At 37.3% G+C, this 12,222-nt stretch overlaps 1 protein-coding gene across 1 annotated transcript in view; it reads right to left on the bottom strand.

The window, feature by feature from the left end:
- Positions 1-2,742, bottom strand: part of LOC139142271 (organic cation transporter protein-like) — a 41,102-nt gene extending 38,360 nt beyond the window's left edge. The window contains exon 1 of the mRNA XM_070712152.1: positions 2,616-2,742. The gene's annotated coding sequence lies outside the window, so the exon portion shown is untranslated. The remainder of the gene's footprint in view (positions 1-2,615) is intronic.
- Between the last annotated feature and the right edge of the window lie 9,480 nt (positions 2,743-12,222).

Genomic DNA, 12,222 nt, shown 5'->3' with positions numbered 1-12,222 from the left:
TGAGTACTATCAAGTTTGCGAAAGGCATCTGTATCGGTCACGTGGTTTTGCGGCCATATTGAATTTCAAAAAAATACCAATTTAATCTTTAAATATCTTTTGCTCCAGAACCAAAAAGCTGTTTGAACTTAAGTTTGACTCATAATCCTTAGTGTGAGCACTTTGAAGTTGCCACAAACATTTGAATCGGTCACATGGTTTGGCGGCGATATTGGTTTTTGCAAAAGACCTATGTTTACTAAGCGAATAATATTCAAAAATCTTCTCCAGAACCACCCCATCATTTGAACTGAAATTGTATTCATATCATCCTTTGTATGAGTACTGTCAAGTTTGTGAAAGGCATATGGATCGGTCACATGATTTGGTGGCCATATTGGATTTCACAAAAACCTATAATAACAACGAGATGAAATTAAAAATTGTTCTGTATAAGAACCAAGAGACCATTCAAGCTCAAAATTTGCACAACGTATCATCTGTGCAAGCACTTTCAATCATGACAATCACTTGGGCCCCGCAAACGCTGCTTGCAGCTTTTAATTAAAATTATGATTACATAAGAGTGACAAGTTGTCAATATGGTCCATCTTAAAAAGTAACTTGACCTCTTTGGATCGGTAATAGGAATAGGCTTTACTTTGACGGTTTTGAAATTATCAAGAAAACCGACAGAGAATGTCAAAAGATTAAAGTTACCACACTTTTGTATCATTTAGCACACTAAATATTTTAAAGGTGTTTATAATAAAAATATGAAATTTGTAGTCAAATATGCATTCAGAGACATAAACTTGGATTCTTGCGCAATAGGGGTAAGGTTCCCATTTTGAGGGGAAAAATATAAAGTAGAAAAAAGGTATGTCACCCTCTTTCAAAATGAAGTTGACTGTAGGGTATTGAGCCAAATTAGGAATCAAGTTAAGTAAGAATGCACTTTTCCTAGACGGTTAGATATAGTAATGCGTATGAGTTTTTTTAAAAAACTACAACTTCAGTGAATGTGATACCATGAAAAATGCGCCCAACTTGGGCTCGTGACACTTTTCAAAATGAAGACAGAAAACTATGTTTTATTCCATTTAAGTTTAATCACACTTTGCTTAAAAAAGGGCATATAATAGATACTTTCAGCTTTTTCATATAACTTCAGTCTCTGCTGGCTGAGAACCCTCTTTGCAATGGCAATATTTGATGCTCACTCGCCTTGGATGTGATCAATTATTCGCCCTAATATGATGTAGACATACCCCTGAAAAAGGATGGGAAGGAATCAAGAATCTTGATGGATTGTCATTTGAAGGAGAATTTTATTTCTATGTTGAAAGCTGTTTATATGAGTCAGAATAACAAACACTAACTCTGTTCATATCATTTGTTGATACACATGAAATAAATGAAATCCGCTGTCAACATTTAATGAGATGTGTGTCATGATAGTTAATATTTGTTGCTGTAAGTATTATTTTGAATGTCATCTTTACCTACTTTATTACTTCATTTGAACATGTGGAACTATTCAGCGCTTTGCATGTTATTGGTTGACATTTACTCTCTACTTGAATTGGCAAGAGTCCATTTAAAATGCTTAACTGACTTGATTTATTCATTTATATACGCATGTATGAGCGTGCATATTGAAGAGACGCTTGCTAGTCGTGGCATAATCAATTTTTCCTATTTTGACATGCGGTTAAACAGGAAACGTACGTGCAGCAAGTGTGGAATTAAGAAGATACTTTGGGACTGTGTTAGGAATTAGAACTCTTTCTAATACACGCAGGCCATTCGTTTGGCATGTTATCAAATAAATCCGAGGGGTTATCTTTATATCGCTCAGTACATGTTTGTGTAAACGCTAAGTGGAATTACCATAGCGGCCTTGTAAAAGTTCTGAACGACAATGAACGATTTGATTTTCAAAGTCGCTTGCCAAGCAAGAAACTTTTGTCCTTGTGATATTAACCGTTATGAAGGAAGTAACAGAAAATTGAAAACTTACAGTTGACGTTTTTTCTTAGTTGTACAACCAGTGTTAGGGTCTTTGACCCCGTCGTCGATGTCAGAAGTCGAAATGGCTATAACCTGTGCGCCCATACAAACATGCGTGCGATGTATAGCATAACATCTCATTGCCTTAAAATTTATGGCATATTGTTTACTGCGTGCAATACCTCTATGCACGATGTGTCCCCTGTTCCAGTTGCTTTCTGACTACACTAAACATATTCAGAACCTAGTGCATGACTGCATGTTGTGTTTGTTCCTTCATTGCCGTGATAGCACTTTTGGATATATTATTATTTTGAAACTACGGTCATGGTTTTTCATCTTCTAGTACATTTAAAGACGTCGTATAAGTGCTGTTTCTTCTGCATTGTTATCAAAACTCCGTAGACGACTAACAACATTAACTAGAACAACATGAAATCAAACTAGAACCATTGCACAGTGTTGTTTTTCCCTTCATGTTACTATTTTTAGAGGTGTAAACATGAAACATCATTCTTAAACAAAACCTGATAAAGTACACTATTGAGGGATAGTGTTTCACCCTACTCTGAATCAGACTATTGATGAATTAATTCGACGCAGGGTTACATTTTAAAACTCACCTGTAACTTCAGCGTCTGCAGATGGCAACAAATATGGACTGTCGAACAGAAATGATGTTTTAACCGTTCGTTTCTGTGAAGCAAATGTTGTTTTTTACAACGCAACTGATACAACGCAGAGGGTAAAGGTTAGGTCGGGTTTTGTGAGAACGTGTGACGTTTAATGGGCTACGTACTATATAATAAAAGAAAGGTAAAAACTATTTGTTTCAAGCCTCGTTCATCTCATGTTTCACCTTTGACTCATGAGTAGCGAAGGACACAGGTACTGTATTGTTTATGGTGTACCAACAAATATATGACAACATTTGTCATATAAAAACATTAGTAGCAGCAGTGGCAGTAGCAATAGCAGCAGCGACAACATTCAACATCTGTTGTAAAAGCATCAACAGCAATACTAACAAGTCATTGAAGATGACATAGTCCCCGCTTGTAATTATTTATTTGTCGATTGAAGTAACTAAACTTACGTCTACATAATGCAAATAAAAAACGAAACGGGGAGTATCAAAGACCTGACTGTGACTGATACCCATATTGGATTGGACTGTAAACAACAAATAGACATTAGTATGAATGGTATAGGGTTAGGCCCTTTTACCAAGTTGGACAGAACTATGCATGTCAAGTACTGGCTCTTGGAATGTTAAAATTCAACTAATCTGCCAGAAACTGGTCCAGGCATATCTGATAAACGGCTCTTGACATAAAAAATCTGAACACTATATATAAACCAAAATGCCCCCCTTATTCATTGCTGAAGACACTTACCATAATTAACTATTGACACTGTTACATGCCTTTCTTGACTATTAAACCTTTGTATGATCAACATCAGCAGCAAATGACATCAGATTTAGTGCAGTTATTTAAGATATAAATCACTAATTGTAAACATTCTTTCCCTGTCTAAAGGTTAACTTTTACTGCAGAAAACAACATTCCAACCTTTCCCCACACAGAAACTGAATAGGTTGGGTCAGTCACATATATTCGTCATCATTGGCCTTATCTCATCTAAAATGGCATCCTATAAACCATCAGTGGAATATACAGTTAGCTGTGATGACTTGGAAATGTTTTAATAGATTAGCCCCTCCATATTATCTACTGATTTTCAAGAGCTTATTTTGTTAAGCGCTTCCAGGCGTTGTACAAGATCTACTCTTAGTGATAAATTAATTGTGCCCATGTCCAGCCTACAGAAGGGTAGAAACACATTTCTGAATAGAGGCACAAGACTATGGAATACTCTACCCTCATATATAGAATCTCAAAAAGAACTTTGTAATTTTAAATCTTTAGTGAAGAAATATGTTTAATTTGTACGCTTTGTGTTTTTAAGTCTCGTCACTTTTGATGTACTTTTGTCAATTTTATTCATTCTACGTGTCTGTTTTTATTTGTTTGTTGTGTACCTTTTACTTTTTATGCAGGACGTCATGGGAGATCATAGAACACCTTGTGTGGGAAATGAATTGACTTATCCTGTTTAAATAAAGTAAAATAAATAAATAATATAATATCTTAATCCTATTGTTCTCAATGTTTATCTCGTCAATATATCTATCGCACGCTTTTAGCACCTTTTCCAAGATTCTTGAACCTAATTGGTCAAAATTGGCTGTTCTGGCCATCTTGATCACCCCTTTAAAATGGTTGAGTAGGTGACTTGGAAAGCAACATTGTAATTAAAGGTCTCAATAGCAGTTTAGCGAAACACAGGAAAGCATGACACATTGCAAATAAAATAAAGGAATGCGGCTGCACACATCGGCTATTAAATTATGTTAGGAGTCATGTGGTTTACTGTTTTTGTGATATGTAGTCTAATTGTGTAATTGTTTACTGACTATTTTAGTGTAGTACTATATATTCTACTGTGCATGTCGCTGCTCAAGGGTCTACGCTGTTGTGTCCTTCAGAAAAAAAACGTTTACGTAAGACGGTTCAGCTTAGGCTCCTCTTGGTCTTTAACGTAGCTGATGCACCATAGGTACGATGCTGTACACAGTAAGTGAGACTACCCACAATTCCCCTTGATTTGTGTGCTCAGACATTTACTTAAGGCTTCTTCAATTTTATCAGTTTCTGAACAATTTGAAACTTAGAATTTAATTGAAGGATTATTGGTTAAAACTATGTTCCAAAATTATTGATCATGTTTAAAATTCAGGTGTAAATTGAATAAGAATTCGATGTTTAAAGATGATAAAAATTGTACACTTGTCAAAATAAAGTTATCAGCAACTCAAATGGTCTCATCATACCACCTGTCAGATATATTAATTTCCTTTGTAACGAACATTCAAAAAAATCAATACCCTTTCTTTTGCCAACACAGATGCTACTTATTCCCTTATTTCCTTGAAAATATTACATATGGCTGTCAAAAAACTATGTCGACAAATTACAAAATTGCTATCTCCTCTGCGGAAAAGGGGTTGATCTTCTAATTATTCACAGTAAGAAATCAGAAAATTATGATTATCAGAACTATGGTCCCGGAATTTTGAAATATTGACCTAGTTGTTCTGTGTACAGAAGAAATTTGCTTCAGTTCAGTGAGTGCACGTGATCTTCGTGTGTACGGATATTGGAGAATTGTGGGTAGCCTCACTTACTGTGCTGTGTGGACCTTTGTGCACATGTTTCGTTCACTGCCTTACCCTTCACCACAATTGAGGAAACAAAGTGGACGAACACAAATCATCGAACAAAGACTTTGGTGGCTGCAAATTTGCCCGGACAATAAACTACATGTAAATAGAAGAAGGGCCTCGGTGGCTAGTCTGGTGTCTGCACGCGCGCTAGTCCGCTCTGTGCGGCAGGGCTACAATAAGGCCACGGCTTAGCAATAACTGAGCACTCTTGACTCATATAGACCGTAGGGCTAGTAGCTAATAATCGCGCGTCGGTTGATACCGTGACAGAAATTGCTTTTCAGTAAGTAAATACTAGTAGTAACCTCCGAGTTTTTTTCGGCCACACGTACGTTAGTCCATAAAGATAAAATAGTTCTATTCCACCTCCATGGTTAGTCGCTCGCTACGATCACGGAGCCAGGAGCGGAGCTAGTACCTCCATGCTATATATGGCAAGCATTTGGAATACCTTGGTCGAATGTCGTTAGTTTTTCCATAGTTTTCCCTGTTTAATGAACATTAGTGTTGTATTTTAAGGGAAATTCGTGAAACCAACAAAGTCGTCTTGCTTTATTCGGAATCGCAACTGTCTTACAAAAAGTAATCTCAATTCACTGCCAATACGTGGCGGCTGTCAAGCTGGCGTAATAGCCATTCTCCAGATTTCCAATCGATATGAGTGTGTCCGTAAACAAGAAAAGTAAATTAATGAATTTTAATAGACGTGGAGGATATGGCCTATTTGTCCCAATAGGCCATACCCACAAAGTCTAAATCTGTGTTGGGAAAAGCATTCATGAATGGGTTTGTCCAAACCATGGTTGCAAAAACGTAAAGCCAATCTGGCCTGCTACCCTAATTAACAAAGTTCTTTTAATATGTCACTTTTTAATAAATTGATAGGATATTGCTAAATGTTTGTATATGCTTTTATAACAGTGTGGGATTATCATCTTTACCGGGCCGGTGAACGATGTACTGACAGGTGTCCCTTGCCCTTCGATGTTTTCGACGTCAAAGTAGACGCTTAACGCTAGATGTAAAATATCCATGCACGCACTGCCATTTTGATTTTCGTTTAAAATCTGTTTGATGCTGGTTGATAGTGGTAAAAATTGTTTGAAAATGCCCTGCATGTAACTAAATGTCATATAGCATTAACTGTGAAGAGGCATGTAATAAATAAATTGCCTGAATACGTGTTTTTATCTGCCCTCGCAGCAGGAGACAATTTGCTCTCCTGACATAATATTTTGCGTGCCATTACAACACTGTGAGGTCAACATCTCTATCACGCTTCATCAAATTTGTTGCAGTATTTCTTGAGAAATCATACTACTTATGAAAGTTTATTAAATATGCAAATTAGCGATAGAAGAAACAACACTGCTAAATGTCTTTGCACGCTTACGCAATATGAGAGATCCTTATACGAGTACGTTTAAGACCCGCACACAAGAACAGTTACATCTAAAATTTGAATACTACAAACTGACTCAAAATACAGACTTGAACGTTCATTTCAACATGAACTTTTAATAACAAAATTTGCAGTTTAAACGATCGCCAACTTTTTCTGACTTTCTGACTTTTACTACTTGTATTTTATTTTATTTTATTTTATTTTATTTTATTTTATTCATATCAAGCCGATAACAGTTTACCGATATCTATAAACTCCTCCGTGATCGTTCAGTTTGTAAGCTTTTACTTTTTGTGAATTTTAATCGAGTGCAATTATTTTGAGTACTACTTTTGAGTATTTATATTGAGTTCACTTGTACATTTTAATATTTGATGTGATCAGCGACTTTAGTATGAATAAACTTCATTTTTAAAGCTACTACTACTACTACTACTACTACTACTACTACTCCGTGCGGACGTGTGGTAGATGGGCTCCTGAATTTTGTGTTGTATTCTCATCATTCAGCGTTATTGATCAACTCTACTGGTATATTTACTTCGTGAGTAATTGATACTTTCAGTTTTACGTAGTTTTTGAGGTTTTTAAAGCTCGATTGGCTGGATTGGGGTGGATTTTATCTTTCCCCCTTCCCGGCCACTGTCGGTACGCAATATGGCTACCCAGGTCGACAATCCATTCAGGCACCTCACCCGTAAACATGCTGTGAGGTGCAACAATGTTGAAGGTGTGCCAGTAGAAAACTATGTGTCTGAAATTTCAAAGATTGTTGGGGCTGAAAAGTATTATTGCAGCTTCACGAATGAATCGTTCAGTGGTTGTGTATCTTGCTAAATTAGAACACGTAGAGTCTGTCGTTGAACGCCAACTAGTGCTTGACAATGAATTCGTCCAGGTTGAACACATGCTCAAACCTGCCTCCAAAGTTATTTTATCTAATGTGCCCCCATTTATCCCTGATGAAAAACTAGAGGAAGAATTGTGGAAACTAGGAAGAGTAGTTGGACATATGCGAGTCATTCCCCTTGGTTGTAAAGATCCTGCCTTGAAACATGTCAAGTCATTCAGACGGCAAATTCACATTTTATTACATAATGACAACATCAACGGGCTAATACAGGTCAAATATCAAGATCATTTGTATCCAATTTACATTTTGTTGATGAAATGAGATGCTTCGCTTGTGGTATGAAAGGCCACATCGTAGAAATTGTCCAGGTCAGCCCGGTGTTTTGCACGTTGTTGAAAATCAATCAGGAAATGTTTCTACAAATTCAGCTCATGAAACTCAGGCTCATCAAAGAAACGAAAATAGCAACAGTCAGAACAAAGAGTCGCATAACAATGTTGATAATGCAGAAATTTCTTCAGCTGCTACTGATAATATCATCGATGAGGTAATTGTTGAGGAGCAAGGTGTTGATGAGCAGGTTAAAGTTCAAAATACTAATGATATGGAAATAGGCGATGCAAATGATGTAATCAATGAGGAGATAATCAATACTAATGACAAAAGCAATGAAGGTGTTAACGATGAAACAAGTGAAGGAAGGGCCAATAGTAAGAACACAAATGTTGATGACACAGAGTCCGCAGATGTTGGTGTTGCTGTTGAAGACAGGGTACGAACCCCTGCTTCTCCTTCCCCTTCCACTTTCCCTTCCTCTCCCTCTCTTCCTTTTGCTCCTTCCCCTTCTTCTTCTTCCTCAGTTGGTTTTTCTCAATCCCTTGATTTTCCAGAGACGCCTTTCTCTGGTGTTAATACTGGAGGGATGCATACAGACTCTGATTTTCCATTATCCCAGACAACTCCGGTCAAAACTGGTAATAGATTCGATGTTCTCAGCCAAGATTCTGATATTGACGGAGACGAAGAGGTTGATGACGCTGATAGTATTTCTATGACATCTGAAGTTTCTGATACTTCTGAACTGACAGATCGCAACGATCTAAGCTTTAGCAGCCTTTTAGAGTTTTTAGCGCAGATTAAAGGTTCAAAAAGCCAGTCCAGAGATGTTATGAATATTGTCCAGATTTAAGACTTCTAATTAAAGCATTGGATAAGTTGCGCAAATCTGATCGTGTTACAGCCAGCCAAAATGTAAGAATATATAGGCTGACAGTTAAACTGTATGCGTATACCAAGAGTAAACATTATTCTCTAAAATAATGGTCACTAATGCCTTAATTCTTTTGTCTTGTCTTTTAATGGCAAGTATTTCAACTTTAACGTGGAATATTAATGGAGGTCACGATTCTCTCAGGCGTTATCAAATTTTATCTTACTTGAATGTAGATCACCATAACGATTTTTGTTTCCTCCAGGAAACTCACTCAACAATTGATAGTCAAGCCCAATGGCAAATTATTTGGCGTTCACCAATATATTTTTCTCACGGAACTAGTAACTCGGCAGGTGTCGCTATTCTCTTTCCCAAGAGAAAACAAGTGAATGTTATTTCTCAAAGTAGTGTTGTTAGAGGTCGCTTATTACATCTCCACGTGACTGTAGATGAACAGCCATTTCACTTAGTGAATGTTTATGCCCCGTACTCTGGAGAGGAACGTTTACGTTTCTTCGCTCAGCTTAAAAGTTTTTAAACAGTATTAATGATGATCCGGTATTATGGGGGAGATTTTAATTGTACGCTCATTCCTAACTTAGACAGGGGTTCCGAGACTGAGCCACACATGAATTCTTCTAAGTTTCTTTCTGATATTGTTCATCGCACAAAACTTGCAGATGCATGGCGTCATGTTCACACCTCCTCACGTAATTATACTTGGCAAAAAAATAATAATAAATCACGGATTGACACCTTCTTCATTACAAAAGCCCTCACTTCAAAAATCAAATCTGTCTCGATTGATTCATGTCACAATTTATCTGATCACAGTCCAGTTTCCCTTCATATTTGTGCCAACTTCACTAAAAATAAAAATCCTGTTTGGTGTCTCAACACTAGTTTCTTAAGTAATGAAGACTACTGTAATTTGATCAAGACTTTTTGGCAGAAATGGCGCAATGAAAACAGAGATTCACTTCACTTCAATCTTGGTGGGACATTGGCAAACAAAAAATTAAAGAAATTAGCAAACAATACAGCTATCAATACATCTACCGTTATAAGCATATGAAAAAAGAATTAAACGATCACGTCCAAAATCTGCAATGCCTGCTTGCTGAACGCCCTTCACTTCATAAAACATATCAGCAACAGAAAGATATCCTGGATAACTTAAATAGATTGAAACTCAAGGCGCAGCTGTTCGAGCACGTTATCAACAATTTAATGTTCCGATGCCAGTACAAACTTTTTCTATTCCTTGAGAAACATAAAGGTCAGCACAAATCTCTTAATCAGCTGCGTCGTCACGATCAGACCATCACTGAAAATCAACATGAAATCCGTTCACTTACTCGTACCTTTTATCAAAATTTGTACCACCCGGAACCCATTTCAACTGCAGCCCAAGATTCTCTTCTCGATAACTTACAAAAAATAAACCCGGATAAAGCTGAACAATGTGACGAACCGATCACTTTTGAAGAAATGTCCTCAGCCTTAAAGCAGGTTACCACTGGTAAAACACCTGGAATTGACGGTATACCAGTGGAATTTTTTAAAACGTTTTGGTCCACTATTGGTCATGATTTGCATGATGTTTTCCAAGCCTCTCTCACAGATGGTATTTTACCCACTTCTTGTCGTCGTGCTGTTCTGACTTTACTTCCCAAGTCAGGTGACAATACTTTGCTACGTAACTGGAGGCCGTTAGTTTGCTTTGTGCAGACTATAAAATCTTTGCTAAAGCTTTATCTATTCGTTTGAAAGGCGTGTTACCTGACATCATACACATCGATCAAAGTTATACAGTTCCGGGTCGTCAAATTTTCGATAATATCAACTTAATCAGAGACTGCATAAGTTACCATAACGAATTCACTCTTCCACTAGGTATTGTGTCACTGGATCAAGAAAAAGCCTTTGATCGGGTCCATCATGATTTCCTCTTCAGAACTTTGCATTCATTTGGCTTTGGTGATAATTTCATAAAACACATTAAATTGCTTTACACTCAAACGGAAAGTCTTGTTCGAATCAACAGCTCTCTTACTGCTCCAATCCACTTTGAACGTGGAATTAGACAAGGGTGTTCTCTATCTGGTCAACTTTACGCCATTGTTATTGAGCCATTGCTTCACAAAATTCGTGAAGATCGAAATATTCAAGGAATCATGATTCCAAAATCTAATGGGCGAAAATGTAAGCTTTCTGCCTATGCTGACGATGTCAGTCTTTTTATCACACATAATTCAGAATTCAGTATTCTCGAAAAATGGTTGCGTACTTATGAAGATGCTAGTAATGCTCGGGTTAATTATAGAAAATCCAAAGGGCTGTGGGTGGGTGCTTGGCGTAACAGAAGAGACACCCCCTTACAAATTCAATGGAATAGTGACGGTTTAAAGATCCTTGGTACTTTCATAGGCAATAATGCTGACTATTTCATTCAGAATTGGGATGACTGCATATCAAAAGTCAACAACAAACTTAGTTGGTGGTCAAGATTTGCCCCTGCAATGTCGTACCGTGGTCGAGTAATTGTTATTAACCAGCTCGTGGCCAGAAAATCTTACATCGCATTTTTTCTCTATTTCCGCCACCTGATGTACTCAATGAAATTCAACGTGCGCTTCTTGATTTCTTCTGGCAAGGTCGTCACTGGGTGCCTGCTACTGTGTTATACACTCCTCTCGAAAAGGGAGGCCATGGTCTTATTAATCTCCCTGCACGTGCAAAGGCATTCCGCTTACAATATATACAAAGATATTTGTATTCAGGTTTAGATCACCCTTCATTCTCATTCACTGATTATTACTTTAGGCGTGTCCACAAACTTGATTATAGTAGACAACTTCTTGCTATTAAAATTCCCAGTATTCCTGTTACCATGCCTCCATTTTATCTTGACCTGTTACAAACTTGGCAGTCTTCCAAGGCTGTTCGTAAGGGTGATCCCACCTCAACGGATAATATTCTCCAAGAACCTCCCTTTTTTAATGATCAAATCAAGCATTCAGTATTTGATGATCAGCCAACCCTTTCGACTCATCTCACTGATGCTGGGATAACAAAAATAAGTGACCTTGTCGATCCTTTTTCCAGAAACTGGTTATCTCATGATAATATAGCAAACATAATGCCCATTTACTCGCGTAGGATTTTGAGCAATGTCGTGACGTCATTACATAACTCCATTCCTGAACAATGGAGAGATAAAGTACAACATTCGTTCACCGAAGATGTCAATCTTAACGTTCCAACCTCCCCCATCAATACCTGTTTTCACTTTGACATCATTCATACCGATGAAACAAATAACATTGTCCTTAACTGCCCCCTCTGTAAAATTGAAAAGGACGCAATTTATAAATTCCTCATCATGTCTGACTTCCACAAGAAGCATAGTGATCGTCCTGACACTATTTGGAGGGAATTACTTGGTCTGTCAAAAGACACGAAGGTAA

This window comes from Ptychodera flava, chromosome 10 (assembly GCF_041260155.1).
Source record: "Ptychodera flava strain L36383 chromosome 10, AS_Pfla_20210202, whole genome shotgun sequence".
NCBI classification, from domain to species: Eukaryota; Metazoa; Hemichordata; class Enteropneusta; family Ptychoderidae; genus Ptychodera; species Ptychodera flava.
Note: the sequence above shows the minus strand (reverse complement) of the source record. Positions and strands in the feature narration are given on the sequence as shown.